Raw genomic sequence first — 15384 nt, 5'->3', positions numbered from 1 at the left:
CCATTTTTAAGAAAATAGGAAACTATCAACTGCATAAATCTCCACCCTTTTGTTAAAACTTAGTGCAAACACTTTTGGCAGTAATTACATCTGTGAGTCGACTGGGATAAGTCTACCAACTTTGCACACCTAGATTTTGCAACGTTTGTCTATTAACTGTTCAAGTGTCAGAGGACAGCAATCTTTGAATCTTTAGCCTTCTTTTAGAGTGCAGCATGTTTTCTGATGTTTCTGTACATTGCACAATTCTGCATTATTTTTCCATCCCAGTAACTGACGGTGATCAATATCCCCATAACATGATGCTGCCGACGCATGCTTCATAATAGGGATGGTGTTTTTGGGGCAGTATTCCGTATTGGGTTTGTGACAAATCTAATCAGAATCAGAAAGTGTTTTATTGCCCGGTAAGTTTCACAACAAACTAAGAATTTGTTCTGATCCGTTAGTGCAGCAATTTTATACAAAAGAAATAAAAACAAATAAGAAGAGTGGACTGAGCATAGAAACAGTAGACTGAGCATTAATCAATTACTAAAAAATATGTGAGGTGCAAGAATTGTCCAGTTCAGGGTTGTGTATTTATGTGGGGAGGGTTATAGATTTGTCCAGTTGAGGGTTGTGTGTTTATGTGGGGAGGGTTATAGATTTGTCCAGTTGAAGTAGGGAGTAGGAGTGGGCTATAGTCCGTTTGGCTCCGGGGGCATGTTCATGGTCCTGATAGACCTTGACCCTTATACCAGAGGAGAGAGTTCATGAATAGTCCATTTCCAGGGTGAGAGGGATCAGCCCTAATCTTTGCCGCTCGCCTCCATGTCCTGGAGGTGTGTAGGTCTAATGCTTAGTATTCAAGTGAAAAAATTTGCATTTTGGCCAAAACGTTACATCGCCATTCCACACGGCTACAGAATTAAAAAAGGATTCAAGGTAGGCTTACTAAACCCTAGCATTTAAAGGCTCACATACACATTTTGTTATTGTCACATGCACACTTTAACCAGTCTTTGCTAAAAAAAGCCTGTCGCTCTGTCCATTGGCCTCTTATCGTCTCTCTATAAGCACCACATGTTAGCGAAATAAAACCATACAGATAAAACAGGAGTTACGTGCACCTATAAAAGACATACTGTACCATTACCGAGAAACGTTTTTCCACATGATGGGAAGACAAAAAAAATTCTGATATTGGATTACTGTGTCAGGATGACCTGTACAAAGCACTGGTTTTCAAAAGAGCTGGGACATCAGCTCTACTGGAAGCTTGGTCTTAGCTTGGTCTTGTTGTGTCTGTGGCTGGGGCGAAGCCGAACAGATCAGGACAGTCTATTGTCTGAGGCCCCTGTCACAGTCTCAGCTCCCTTTAGAATAATCTCAGCCCCCCCGCCCCACCCCCTTTTCACCCACACCCCCGTGAAGCCCCCCCCCCTCCCCAAACCTACAGTATGCGCCCATGCCTGTCACTGGGATCACTATCATAAGACGAGGAGCAGCACCTCCCCACGACGCGCCTCTTTGGATAGCAGTCTTCTATTTTTACCTGGCAGGGGACTGACAGTTAACCTTTTGCACTGCGGGCATTTCTGGGAATGAGGCCAATTTCTGGGGGCTGGATTCAGGCCCTCTTTCTGAGAGCGCAGGGTCTTTTCCTACAGGGCAGTGCTCCAGCGCCACACGCCACAGTTACACTCCCCCTCTTAATGTCTTCTCCTCCACTCGGGCAGAATAATTGGCGAGGCCTCAGCTCCTTTCATTTCCACTCAGAGCAGACTGAAGGACTACATTAGACAAGCGCCCTCTGCCAAATCTCTCCTTCCTCTCTCCTTCTCACCATCTCCTTCCTCTCTTCTCTTTCCTCTTCCTCCTTCCCCTCTCCTTCCTCTTTTCCGCCGACCTCCCCTCATATGTCAGGAGTTAGAAAACAACACTGTACCTGGGACGGTGCCCTGAGGGACAACTTGACAGCTGACCCGTAAGTACATCTTATTACTGTACTGTTCTGTTCTCCATCCCCCTCAAGTTAAAAGGTACCATATGTTATCATCTCAATCTGTACCGATTCATCATTTCTCAGTAAGAGCCGACTCCTGATGAATGCACATTAGGAAGACACAAAGTCCAAATTCGAAGTCCTTTTCACTGGCCCTGCAGGCATTCATGACACTCCTAAGCCATCACATAGGGATCGGCCTGTACTTGAGAGGAACAACAGACATTACAAAGAAAGGAACTGCTGGCGTGAACAAAGGGAAAATAATGGGCTACATAATGTCAACACTGACTGAAGCATGTCCATCCCAAATGGCACACTTGTCTCTTTAATGGTGCCCTACCATGACCAAGAACCTATGGGTCATAGTGCACTATGTAGGAAATAGGCTACCATTTGGGAGAATGACAGTCTACTCTACAGGACAGGTTCACACAGGGGCAGTCGTCCGCTGAGAGATTTGGAGAAGCTGCCTATTTAATCTGAAATCCAGACAGGATCCCCAGACAGCCCAGGAGGGGTTACTGAAGTCCTTATTCATGTATGCACCCCTCATCAACCCGAAACTGGCAAGTACCCACCCCGCGGCTAATTCAGCTAGGTGAGTGGAAGGATCCAAACACTACCAAACTGTAAAGGATCATTTGTTTATGGCTGTTAGCAAGTCAAAGCACCATGAAGACCTTTGGGATATAGTTCTGTCAAGTGACAATGTACGCTTACCTGATGCTAAATTTTTTACCTGGCCATGTAAAGCAAGAAGATTTGAGGCCAGATGTTTTAAAAGAAATAGTGTGGACGTTCCATTATGGAGACTCTGAAAGGGGACATGGCTTTTAGGCAATTGTGTCTGGTGCAATTAAGCAGTTGATGTTCTGGGTCTGTGTGTTGCCGGTAACACATTGGAGTGGCTGTGCACCCTCACCTGGAATTGGCAGAGCAGGGTTGAGGCCCAGGACTGTCTCCCCCTCCCTACCTCTCTGCAAGGGCCCCTGCACAACAGAGACTGGCCCAGGGACTGCTGTCAGGCCCCTCAGCCTGTGATACATACATAACTCTCCCAGGCCCTGTCACGGATACTGACATGCAGCAGCTTTGATACGCTTCTCACTGCTCCCTCTCCCAGCTTCAGAAGCTCTGTTAGTGGTTCTAACTGACACGGGTCCAGCTGCATGGGAGTTTTTCTCCCAGTTAATGTTCCGAAGTTTTCAAATAAAACAAAAATGAATATTTTAGCTGCCCACGTTTCAAAGATGAGATGGGGACATTTTCCCCTCTGCACTGGGAAAGGCAGACCCTAAAGACACATTTAGGGCATGAGAGACGGGAGAGTGAGAGTGATGGAAGAGAGTGGGGTGTGTGCATGAGAGAGAGGGAGAAAGAGTTAAAAAAGAGAGAAAATAGGCCCTCGGTCAGAAGAGCAGAGACCATAAGATACTTAAAACATTAAAGAGGAACAACAGTCACATGATCACCCATCTCAAATCTTCAATCTTAAAAGTCCGACCTTTCTAGATTGCAACAAATCATTGGTTTAGAAGAATAAGTAAGATAACCCAACCGCAACCGCAGCAGAACAGCCCCTTCCCCAAACAACCTGATGCACACCTAACCTCATTTTGATTGTTATTGAGATTGGTGGTGATATGTCTGAAAAAGTGTGTGTAATTTTTTAGATAAGGTGAGATCCCTATTTGAGAACAGTGTATTTTGGTGGAAGCTGGGCAATGTTCCACTTTAAAAAGATTCAAAACAAGAGAAGTACTACAAGGACATGAAACAAGAGAAAGACTGTGGTGATTGCTTTGGTTACCACCAGATGACAGTATTTATCCTAAGTTAGCCTGGACATCATTGACAAGACAACTGTGGACCCCTAGTGGCAAGACTGACTATATCTTTCGATGACTTGGCTGGAGAACAGGGACAAGGAGTTAAGTTCCTGAGGAAGGGGTTGGAGAGGTGACCAGGGTAAGAATGACTGACTTCTTCATACGTTTTGTAATGAGATAATAAATCAAACTCACATGCCCGCTCAAACACATGCATAGTTCTCAAAATAAATACAAGTAATCAAAGAAATTGGACAACTGTTCAAAAGAAGGGAACATAGACATACTAGTGAATGATATAAATGGATGAAGCGGTCCTTTTGTAAAAAAAAAAAAAAAAAAACATTAAAACATGAAACATGATGAACAGTATGGACTTTTCTAAATGCTTTTGTAGACTTATGGGTTAGGTTTAGGGTTTTGGTTTAGGGTTAAGGTTAGGTTTTAGTCAGGTTTAAGAGTTAAGGTCTGGTTTAGGGTTAGAAGTTCAAACAGCAGGGTGTTGGCAACAGGGCATGTGTGTGTGTGTACAGCTAACTGCCAAATTTCAGTCGGTGAGTTTGCAGTGGCAAACATAGTCAAGCTAAAAAGCACAGCAGGCTGTACAGCATAAAACCACCAATAGCTTCACGGGACTTCTGTTTGCACAAAACACTGTCATAACTCAAGATGGAATACCAATGTATTCAAGGGAACACCCAAAAACAGTGGCCACAGCCCAACCAGTAGCATGACCCCAGCGCACTACTTATGACCCGACCCCATACAGGCAGGGGACAGGCAGCAACTTGGTTTGCAGCCAGTAATTCACACAAAGCTGAAAAAGGTCAAAGAAAAGATTCTGTGTAAAACGATAGAAAAACATTTACAAATAACCTTTTTCCCTCTGCAAACGGCACTTGGAGGGCTTTAAATGTCCTCCTCTCTGTGGTGTGTAGTCAAAAAGCATGGCGGATCACTTAGGTCACTCCTGTGCCCCCCCCCCCATCTCTGCTGTCTCTCTATCACTCTCTCTGTCTCTCCTTTTTCTTCTAGACAAGCATGGACGCTACACAGGAGATGACTGAAAGAGCTGCAAATGGACTCCATTTTAGGTCAAATTGCCTAAGATTCCCTATTCAAATGGCAGCTTTAATGTTGTACCTATGGCCTCTTGTAATCTCTACACATTTGTCAACATTTCCTAAATTGCATCATGTCCTGGACCTTATCTAAATTTAATTTGTGTAGTGTGGTATTTGCTGCGAGTCAGTATGATTTTTGTGGCCTCATAAATCTTGTCCACTAGTCTGAGAATTCTGTATGTATAAATAAAAATATATTTTTCAAGTATATACATATATATATGTACCTGTGTGTGTGTATATATATATATATATATATATATATATATATATATATATATATATGTGTGTGTGTGTGTGTGTGTGTGTGTGTGTGTGTGTGTGTGTGTGTGTGTGTGTGTGTGTCTGTAACAAACATATAAATTACTTGTATCTATACTTTAGTCTCAAAGGAGAAATAAGATAGGCACTTTGCAACGACTTCTTATTTGTAAAGGGCATCATTAAATAAATGTAATTGATCTGATCCACTGACAGTTTTGACTATTAATTGTGAGCTACACCCTCTGGACCTTGAATTGAACAGTGCAGAGGTCAATTCAGTTTAAAACTGCGTCCATACATTCTGATTGCAATAACATTAATAGAACGAGCTAACAGAACGAAAAACATATTTTAAAAACTCAGAGATAAACAGACAACAAGCATGAAAACATTCAAAATATGATGGATATATAATTTAGATACATATATAATCAAGGATGGCAGTGGAATATAAGTGAACAGCAATGAATATAATATCGTGTATTTTATGTGAACATATCCCTTAAGATTTGAATAGGTAAACGGACATGCATACATGGAGATTAAAGGATTTGCCCTTTCTGCCTTTATCCCATGTGCGCTGTACAGTGCCGTATTCCGCGTATGACACTTTTCTCTTCCCTCCACATGACAATCATGCGTTGACAAGATAAACCTCAGGTGATGCCACTTTTATTCATCTCATCCGAACAAATCCTTAGAGTGCAAATTAAACACAATGTGCGCGTACACACATACACATCCACACGCACACACATCACATGTTACGCGGCGGATTAGAGTCTGTTAAACCAACCCAGCATATTATAACCTAATAAAGTTGAGACGTGGCACCGCATTGGTAAATAGAATTTATCTAGGTGGGCCTATTCGTAGGGGTTTTGAATAATCGACCCTCAGACAAAAATATTCGTCTAACCTAATCCATTGCAGTCATATAGATTTTGTCCACAAAAGCAACATTGTGCAAACAGTTATTATGTGATAGGGCTTCCATGTTCTTAAACAGACATGTAGGTAAGAGATTTATCACTATATCCAATATAAATACACATTTATTTCTGAATTCATAATGCAGTGATAATTGGTCATGAATAATAATGAACAAACGACAGGCAAAGAAAATATGTAACCTACGGGCCTACTAGTGTTCTACCGGGAATAGCTTTTTTGAGTCTTCACATATTCGAGGTGAGCCTATCGGACACTAATAGAGCGCTAGACAAATAACAGTGTAAGAGCGTTGGCCGGAACAACTTCAGAAACACGTTGTGAGGCATATTGCCTGGGCATCGTGGACGTGAAGATGGATGTTCGGTGGCTCATATGGCCACGGGAAATGTTTATTTTCATGCATATTGATCTAGATTAAATTAAATCAACCAACGCTTTTCAACTCAAGCGTTTAATTAATGCAGCCGTTAAAACAAATACTTTTCAAATGTATTTACCATCTAATGAATTACAAACCTTACTCAAGTTCTCCCAACGCTGGACTGTCAGAAACATTCATTCGTATTTTTATTTTTTTACCCGAAAAGCAGCATGGGCGACTAGAGTGGCTCCGGAAAGTATTATTCAGACACAATAACTTTCTCCAAATCTTGTTGTTTTCTACATTTAATTCATAATTGATCATTATTTTTGTTATCAATCTACACACCCCGTAATGGCAATGCGAAAACCCGTTTTTAGTAAATGTGTACCAATTATTTTTAAAGAAAAAAATGAAATAGCTCATGTACATACATATTCAAACCATTTATTAAGAAGCCAGTTGAGTCTTCTAGGGTATGCCTCTACCAGCTTTCCACACCTAAATTTGGGCAGTTTCTCCGACTTTTCCTTGCAGATCCCCTTAAGATCTGTCAGATTGGATGGGGAGTGTTGTTGATTACAGCCATCTCCATCTCCCTACAGATGTTCAAGCGGGTACAAGTCCGAGCTTTGGCTGGGCCACTCAAGGACGTCAACAGACTGTCCCAGAGCCACTCTAGCGTTGTCTTGGCTGTGTGCTTCGGGTGGATGTTGTGCTGAAAGATTAATCTTCGCCTCAGTCTGAAGTCCTGTGTGCTCTCGATAAGCTTTTCTTCAAGGACCTCTCTACTTCTTGTCCATCCTTCCATCAATCCTCCCCAGACTCTCAGTCCCTGCTATTGAGAAGCATCCCCATATCATGATGCTCCCAACACTTCACCGTAGGGGTGGTATTAGCCAGGTGATGACCAGATTATATTTTTTGCTCTTGGAGTCTTTTAAGTGCCGTTCGGCAAACTCCAGGCTGCATGTCATATGACTTTTACTCAGGAGTGGCTTTAGTCCAGCCACTCTAATATAAAGGCCTGACTTGATACAGTGCTACAGCAATGTTTGTCCTTCTGGCTGAGAAATTGAAGCAATATTACAGTGGCCATTGAAGTGTTGGTCATCTCCCTTATTGGGTTCTTCTTCACCTCCCTTCTTACCTGGTTATTAAGTTTGTCTGGACAGCCAGCTCTATGAAGATTCTTGGTGGTACCAAACGTCTCCCATTTAACATTGAGCCCACTGTGCACCTGGGTACTTTTAATACTTACATTTTTTTATTTTTTACTCTCTAGATCTATGCCTCAACACAATCTCATGGTCTGTTGAGATGTCCTTAGACTTTATGGCTTGGTTATTGCTCTGACATGCACTGTGAAATCTTTGATATGATATTGACAAGTGTGTGACTAAATCATGTCCAATCAACTGAATTTGTGCAGGTGTGCTCCAAGGTCTAGGCATGTTCAAGACATCTCAAGGATGACAAAAGGTCACAGAATGCTTCTGAGCTCAATTTGGCACACAAAATAAATGTATTCAAATATAAAGTAAAACTATAACACAACAAAATGTGGAGGGATCTAAATCCTTGCAAGCCAATGTAACTCTAGAACTTGCATTCAAATACTAAAGAATGTACTTTAAAAATCACTGTCTGTTGTACTGTTGAACTATATGTAAAAAAAACCACATAGGTTCTGGTGTAAAGTGTAACTGTCTTTAACGAGAACAAACCTATCATATATGCACCAAACATTCAAGAAATTAAGTAGGCAACCCCAACCTACCCAGTTAATTGTCTGCAAAATCAGATGTACAGAACTATTATTTGGTAAAATAAAAAATATATTGGAATGGAGGGCTGAAATGTGTGTCTTTGACCACCTGCTTTCATGAGATCCCAGTACTATTAAGGCAAGTTTAAACTGGGGACAGAACAGTGGGATGATACCACACAAGAAGCAGGGTCAAAAAGCCTCTAATAACGACTGACCTCTTTCCAAAGTTAAAGTCTATGGATCTAAAAGCATACAGCAACTGCCCACTTACATTTTTGACTGAACGAAAACGTTATTGAGGCAGAGTCACTAAAAAGGTTATGGTAAACATGTCCCTTAATGCTTTTTAACTTTCTGATAAAAGTAACCTTTCCTTAAAACTAATTGTGGCTAATTGCTGAATTCGTTTGTAGTTATGCTGTATGTAGAATGCTATACCTGAGATTTAAGCAAAAACATCGTTAGTGTAAAGTTTTATTAATGCAATTGAGTTACTATTGAAAAGTTTTTAAGACCTCTCGATAAGGTCCAAAATGGCTACATGAGGTGAAAATCACCAAACCGAACTATTGTCTCACACGCATTTTCGACATGCGTATTCGACTGGCTTTACGAATAACCATAATTAATCACCTTTACGCATAACAACAGCCTGCCCTAATCAATAACCTTAATAAAACCATGTAAACATAATTAATTGACAACGTGGATTTTACTAATGTTTTACACATTTTGATAACTTTATTAAGTTGTAGTTAGAAATTAGGTACATTCAATAGAATTGTGGACGTTGTTGGGTTTTGAGTAACAAGTGATTCTCACCTGTCTCAGTCCACTTGTCGCTGTCCCTTGTAATCGATTGCAGACCCGCCCCCTCTCACGACAGGTGCACGAGGAATTTTTACCATCTAAAACGCATGAGGGATTCGAGAAACTGCAGTAAACAGGCAAACATTCTAACGCCATATAGGCCTACACTTGAGTGGGGGCCGCAGTAGGTAAGTTTCCAAACTAATACTTGGTTGTTAGGCTTTTGGGCGGTCGACCTTTCAGCATGTTTACATGCGTGTATTGTTCAGCTCAACATTGTTTTAATAATGCGCATATTTTCAGTGTCAATTGTCATTCACAAAATGCCCCCTCCCCTTGTATGGTATTTGTTCTGTACCACAGGGAATCTAAAACGTTAACCTCACGGAAATAGCCACACGACGTGCCATTCGTATTTTACTGTCACAAGTAAGATGTCGTGACACCTACAACCTCTGGCTGGCCCGCTTTACATACGTAGGTTACATGTCTTCAACACCACTACACTCAAACGTCCGATACGTTTAAGAATAAATTGAAGTTAATAATATAGTCAGATTGGTCACATTTTAATATAACAAATATTCTTAGATAACCATCTCATAGTTTTGAAAGCAGTGGCCTAATATGGTCCAGCAGCCTCCAGTGCCACGTGGGTTCGAATCCGAGATACTGCCTTTTCTCTATCTCTTCCCAATAAATATATAGATAGGCCTATATGTGTAAAGTCGTTTTGAAAGCTGGCTATAGGTTGGCATATGCAGGTACTGGCGTACTGGCGTATAACACAAATACATATGATTACATTTAATGACACTGTTTCAGACCGAAATAAAACGTAGTAGGATGAATAGTATACACTATGTATAAAATGAAATGAGCGTAGTTTATTATTTATTATTTTAACATAATTTCCTAAACGTCTTGTTTCAAATGACAATCACGAGGATATATTTGCTCATAGCTTATATTTTAACAATCTTCATAGGATATGTAACCACATTAAAGAAATATGAAATTAGAACAAAATGTATAGCCTGATTCGTCTGCGAATAATTAAAATAAACATATTCTTTAATCAGACCTACTGATTCACAGGGAGAAAACACTAAACTACAAAAATTCGTTTGATCTCGTGCAATTTTAAATACATTTTAATTAGACCAGAACAACATTTCATGGTCGTTTGCAAATTGTTTTAAGCCTACACCTATGGTATTTTTAAGGTTAATCAGTCTGAGTTTAAGATGACACGAAAGATCAAAGAGTCGGTGTACTTTTGTAATAAACAAAGGTTTGTGTTTCTTGGCTCTAAACTGAAATGTTGTTGCAAAAAACCTTTTAAATGTATCATCCTCATGTTCGCAATTGATTTCCACCCAGATCATATGCATCTTAAACATTGGCCTAATCAACACAAATACACTTTTTTAATGAACCGCGTTAATTGCATATGTCTTTAGGCAATAACCAATCATTTATATATGCGCTTATTACATAGTTAAGCAATATTGCAAAGATTAATACAATGTAGGCAATATAATGACAGGAATAAAAACGTTGATACAAGACCAGCAAATGTACTGTTGAAAAGCGTAAAAAACGCAAAAAAAGAATCTTTCTGCAAAGAACCTTCGTTCAATTAGCTTTATCTGAGTGAGACTGTAATTACGTTCGCGGGATGCAGCAGAGTTTTTTGTCAGTAGGCTACTGCGCTAAACTCGATTAGGACCTCTATGGCGAAATCCGATCGGATCCCTATAGAACAATCCCAATTCAAAGGAGACTTATCTACGCCACGGCGATCAGACGGATTAAGAGTTATTAAACCTATAAATTATCTCCACCCAACAGTTTAAAGTTGTCATTCGGTATGCAAGACCCCGACGGTGACCAGTTCATGAGTTTGAGGAAACATTTATCCTAAAACAAAGGACAGGGACACCCCTCAACGTATAGGGTGAATAATGGGACCTGGTTTTTGGAGGAGCTTCAATAGGCTAGACTCTGGTCCAATCCCATACACTGAAACTTTGATAAAAATCTGTGTAAAGAACAGGCAACAAAAATGCGGGGCAAGTTTTGGAACGAGGTTGATTTGTGGTGGTGAGTGGATTTAATCAGTCCTTTGACTATGATTTCAACGTTTTTCGAGTGACCCAGCATGAAAAAACGCAGCTATCAACGGGACAAAACCACAGAAATTATACAGAATCATCAAATAGGGAGACTTGCTTTCACGTTTTCAAAGGCCACAGGAAGCTGGCGGATTTGGGCCGACCCCTGGTGACAGCGCTGATATCTTAGCGACCCCATTCATCCGGAGGGATGGTGGCTGGGGTGGGAGAGGGAGGGCACATCTGCAACGGTCTCAGAGCCCTATGATCTGTGAGCTGGCACAGGCCGTCCATTCACAAATCTTTCCCTGCGCGTCACCTTTTGTGGTAGGGTTCTCAAGCCATGGCCGTGAGTTCTTGTGACGTCTTAGAAAATCCAATCCAAAAGAAAAACACAGACAAAATAGGGTGAGGGACTAGAGGACGGTTTGCTGTAGGTTACGTGCCCACACACATCTCAGGCCTAAGCAACCCAGTGACGACTAAAATGTGTTATATTTACCACGACGTTTGTACATAAACTCATTTTGTTTAGACAAATTGTGGCTTATTTAAAATCTATTAACTCAAAATTTTGACCTTCATCATTTAGAATCAGAGACCTACAAATATTCATCTCGAATGAGTATATCCGGGCGGGAGGGACAAAAAGAACACACAATGCCACAGCTCCTTGAAAAGTAGCCAAACTCGAAATGAGTACAGTCCATTGCCTATGTTAGTCGAGAATAAGCGTGCATAACATTTAGCAATTCAACAGACACACTGCAGGTTTGTAGAAATAGGTATCAGGCTATTGACTTGGTTTAGAAGATAATTTGACATGTTTGGGTTGTATGTATGCATGGCTGATAGGATGATCAATATTTCCCTGAAGGCGTACGGAATATATTCATGCTTAACATATATTTCACATAACCTTATACGAGTTATTGCTTAACAATATTAATAGCAGCAAAAAAAAATTGGGTCCGATTTCGAATAAATACATTTTGGTAAAGCAAATCATGAATGCTCATTACGAGTGGCAAACTCTGGAGAGTTTTCATTAGCAAACAAATGTGGCTAGAATTGTCAGGTTAGGCGAAAATTCTATGTGCGCATGAAAGCATGCACAGACGTTTGCCGTAACCTCGTTTGTTCTTTTGACAACTATTGCATGAGTAACAGTAAATCTCTATGAATTGAAAAAAAAAACAAAAAAATCACAGCTTTGTGTAAATATCTGATTTCCTTCGTCTGGCCAGTGTCCATTCAGGGTATGGTATAGGGTTGCTGTCAGGGCGCGATGTTATGTCTAGGGGATTAGACTGGTGCGGAAATGCGAATAAATCGTTAGTATATCAAATAAGGGTAGGCCGAATCGACAGTTTGCAAACCTGGTGTGAGATCTTGCGTGAATGATGGAAATTGTACAAAATAACATCACGTGATAGTTTCTATGACTCTACAACAGGCCGAAAATTGAACATGTCAGTATGGCATAACCTTTAAGCATCTCAGTAGGTTTAAAATGGGGCGTTAAACTGACGTAATATACTATACGTACTCTCCTGTTGGCCTAGATAGGCTACAAAACATGAATTACAGTCACCATGGCAAAACCATGCACAGTGTGTAAACGCAAAACCAAGGGATGTTGCGGAGATATCCATTCGTTGATGGCAAGTTTAATACAGGTTGGGTACGACTTAGAATGTTGTGAGAAAATAATACATTTATTGGGTATATCTTTCCATAGGCCTAATCAAGTATCTTAATGCAATTTATCTATTGATTGAATATAGCAACAAGGGACAACCTACAAGGATCCACACTGAAATAAGAGTTTTAACATTTAATTTCTCCAAAATGCGCTACAAAAGAAATATAATGCGATATGCCTGTAATTGAAAGTGATTAGCAGCGAAAAACATTCTGGATAAGACATCAAATGTAACATCTATTTGTAACATTTGTAACAATACATCCATATTTACGTTCTTTTATCATTAGGCAGCAAAATACAAATAGTGGGATGTTGAGAAAGCAGACTTAAAACATGAAAAATGGCCACCTGTGAAAGGGGCTAGGTATAGCACAAAGAGAAAATATGAGTAGCCTTTTTAACCACATTTCAAGGTAAGTACATTAACTAGGTGCGTGACAGTCCAGAACTGGCCAGGCCCATCACATTTAGATTATAAATTATACCATGATGTCCAATATAAATAAGACAAAAAACCCAAATGTAGCCTAAAAAACTAAACACACAGCCTAAAACGTTATGTCTGCAATCAGACCTTTAACCTACAATAATAAAAGCCAACCATTGTAGCCATTCAATTTTGACATTCGACCTACAGCGTCTACCTAAGGTTTATAGAGAAGGCAATAAAGCACCCTATTTCCTATTGGCTGCGGTATGGTCTGTATGACCCGTGACATTAAATCTTGTGGTTTCCTCCACGTCAGCTCCGTTCGGCTGCGGCTGACAGTGCGAGGGGGGTTAGAGGCCTAGCCTCGGTCGTAGCGGGCCTGTCTGGCCGCCATTGTCTCTCGTTCATAGTGTTCGGGATAATCTCGGCATTATTCACAAATGAGAAACAATCCCTGCATGAAAGTGACCTATGTAATTACATCCTTTACGCAGAACTTTACCTTCATCATATGGAAATAGTAGACAGTTCCGCGTTTGAATGTTTGTGCATTAAGATACCACATCCGCTCACTTAGGATAATGTCAAACAAGCACATTTACGTGGATGAAGTATCGAGATCGCTGTATGAATGCCAAGATCAGGCATTCCATTTCCAATGGCAGTTAGGCCAACCCAATGTGCAATAAAAATACATATACATTTTAGCATCTGATGCACCGGTACGATTAAAAAACGTAGTACCATAAGATGCAAACTAATAAAACAATGCAATACGTCGCACGTACATCAAATAGAGTACAGTCAACAGTCTTTTAAACTGTATAATGCAATTTACCAAAGGAAAATCCCTAAAAGATGCTACCTAATTACAGGGTCTTAGTGCACGTGACACAGCCATTATAAAAAACCCCTCTTGGATAGAAATTTCCTGCCTGCCCAAAGCTCTATAGTTGGCAGTCCAAAATAAGAGGTCCATTAAAGCTCAGAGTCACGAGTAGACCAATAATAATAATAATGACTTAGCCTATATGCAATGCAACCTGAATATTTCGGGAATAAACTATAGACCGATGTATTTGTGTAATGTCACAATTAATATGTATACTATTGTATGTATTATATTACGCTAATAGACCTTTCACCATTAGGTTACCGAGGTAATCATTTACTTATCGCAATTATTTTTCACCTACATTTGACAAATTAGCCTATTGCTAATTATAAGTAGGAGGCTAATCATCAAAGGGTCCTTACTCACTAAACCCTTTATGGATAAATTTTACACACTACGTGGCCTAGCCTATATGTTATTTAAATAATAACAGAACAATTGCAACACACGCTGTTAATCCTGATGAGGGAAAACTGTCAATGCGTAGTTGGTCAGTAAAGTTATTCGCAAGTTTTGTCTTTGGCGCGACTATATCATGTGCACTGTGAACACAACAGTTTGTTTGCGTCGATGACTTATTTTAAAGGGCTACTGACCCATTTTTCGAACCGCATGCATCACGACCATAAGCTACCATGAGAACCCAGCCAAGAACTTAACGCCGTACACGTACACTTAAATCGTACACTTTACACTTGTTAACAATAAATGGCATATCATTAGATGGAAAGTCAATGGAAAGAGTTCAAGCTCGATTTTGAATTACAGAGGCAACGATGATTACATTAACGATGAGGCAAAAATCCCGACGGTCATTTCCAGACGGACTTTTCAAAGTCATGATGTGTCTCTGTCCATTTAAATATCACGCCTAAATATGAAAAGCTTCATAAAGTAAAATGTGCAAGTCCGTGTTTGGGCCAATATATCGAATACAATATATATTGTATATTTTAGAGTCAACAACCAAAGACGGGTGTGCGTATATTGTATATAGGCTACCTACTATATATATACATACATACACATATTCATTCACAATATACGCATTCCCGTCTTTGGTTGTTGACTCTAAAGTATAAACAAGCCCAGAAACAAAACAATAATACGGTGCCATGCAAACTTCACACA

General features: G+C 40.2%; 1 long non-coding RNA gene across 2 annotated transcripts in view; it reads right to left on the bottom strand.

Moving 5' to 3' along the window:
* LOC105019356 overlaps window positions 1-15384 on the bottom strand; it is a 55410-nt gene that overhangs the window by 6179 nt on the left and 33847 nt on the right. The window lies entirely within an intron of this gene.

Source organism: Esox lucius, chromosome 21, assembly GCF_011004845.1.
Source record: "Esox lucius isolate fEsoLuc1 chromosome 21, fEsoLuc1.pri, whole genome shotgun sequence".
NCBI classification, from domain to species: domain Eukaryota; kingdom Metazoa; phylum Chordata; class Actinopteri; order Esociformes; family Esocidae; genus Esox; species Esox lucius.
Note: the sequence above shows the minus strand (reverse complement) of the source record. Positions and strands in the feature narration are given on the sequence as shown.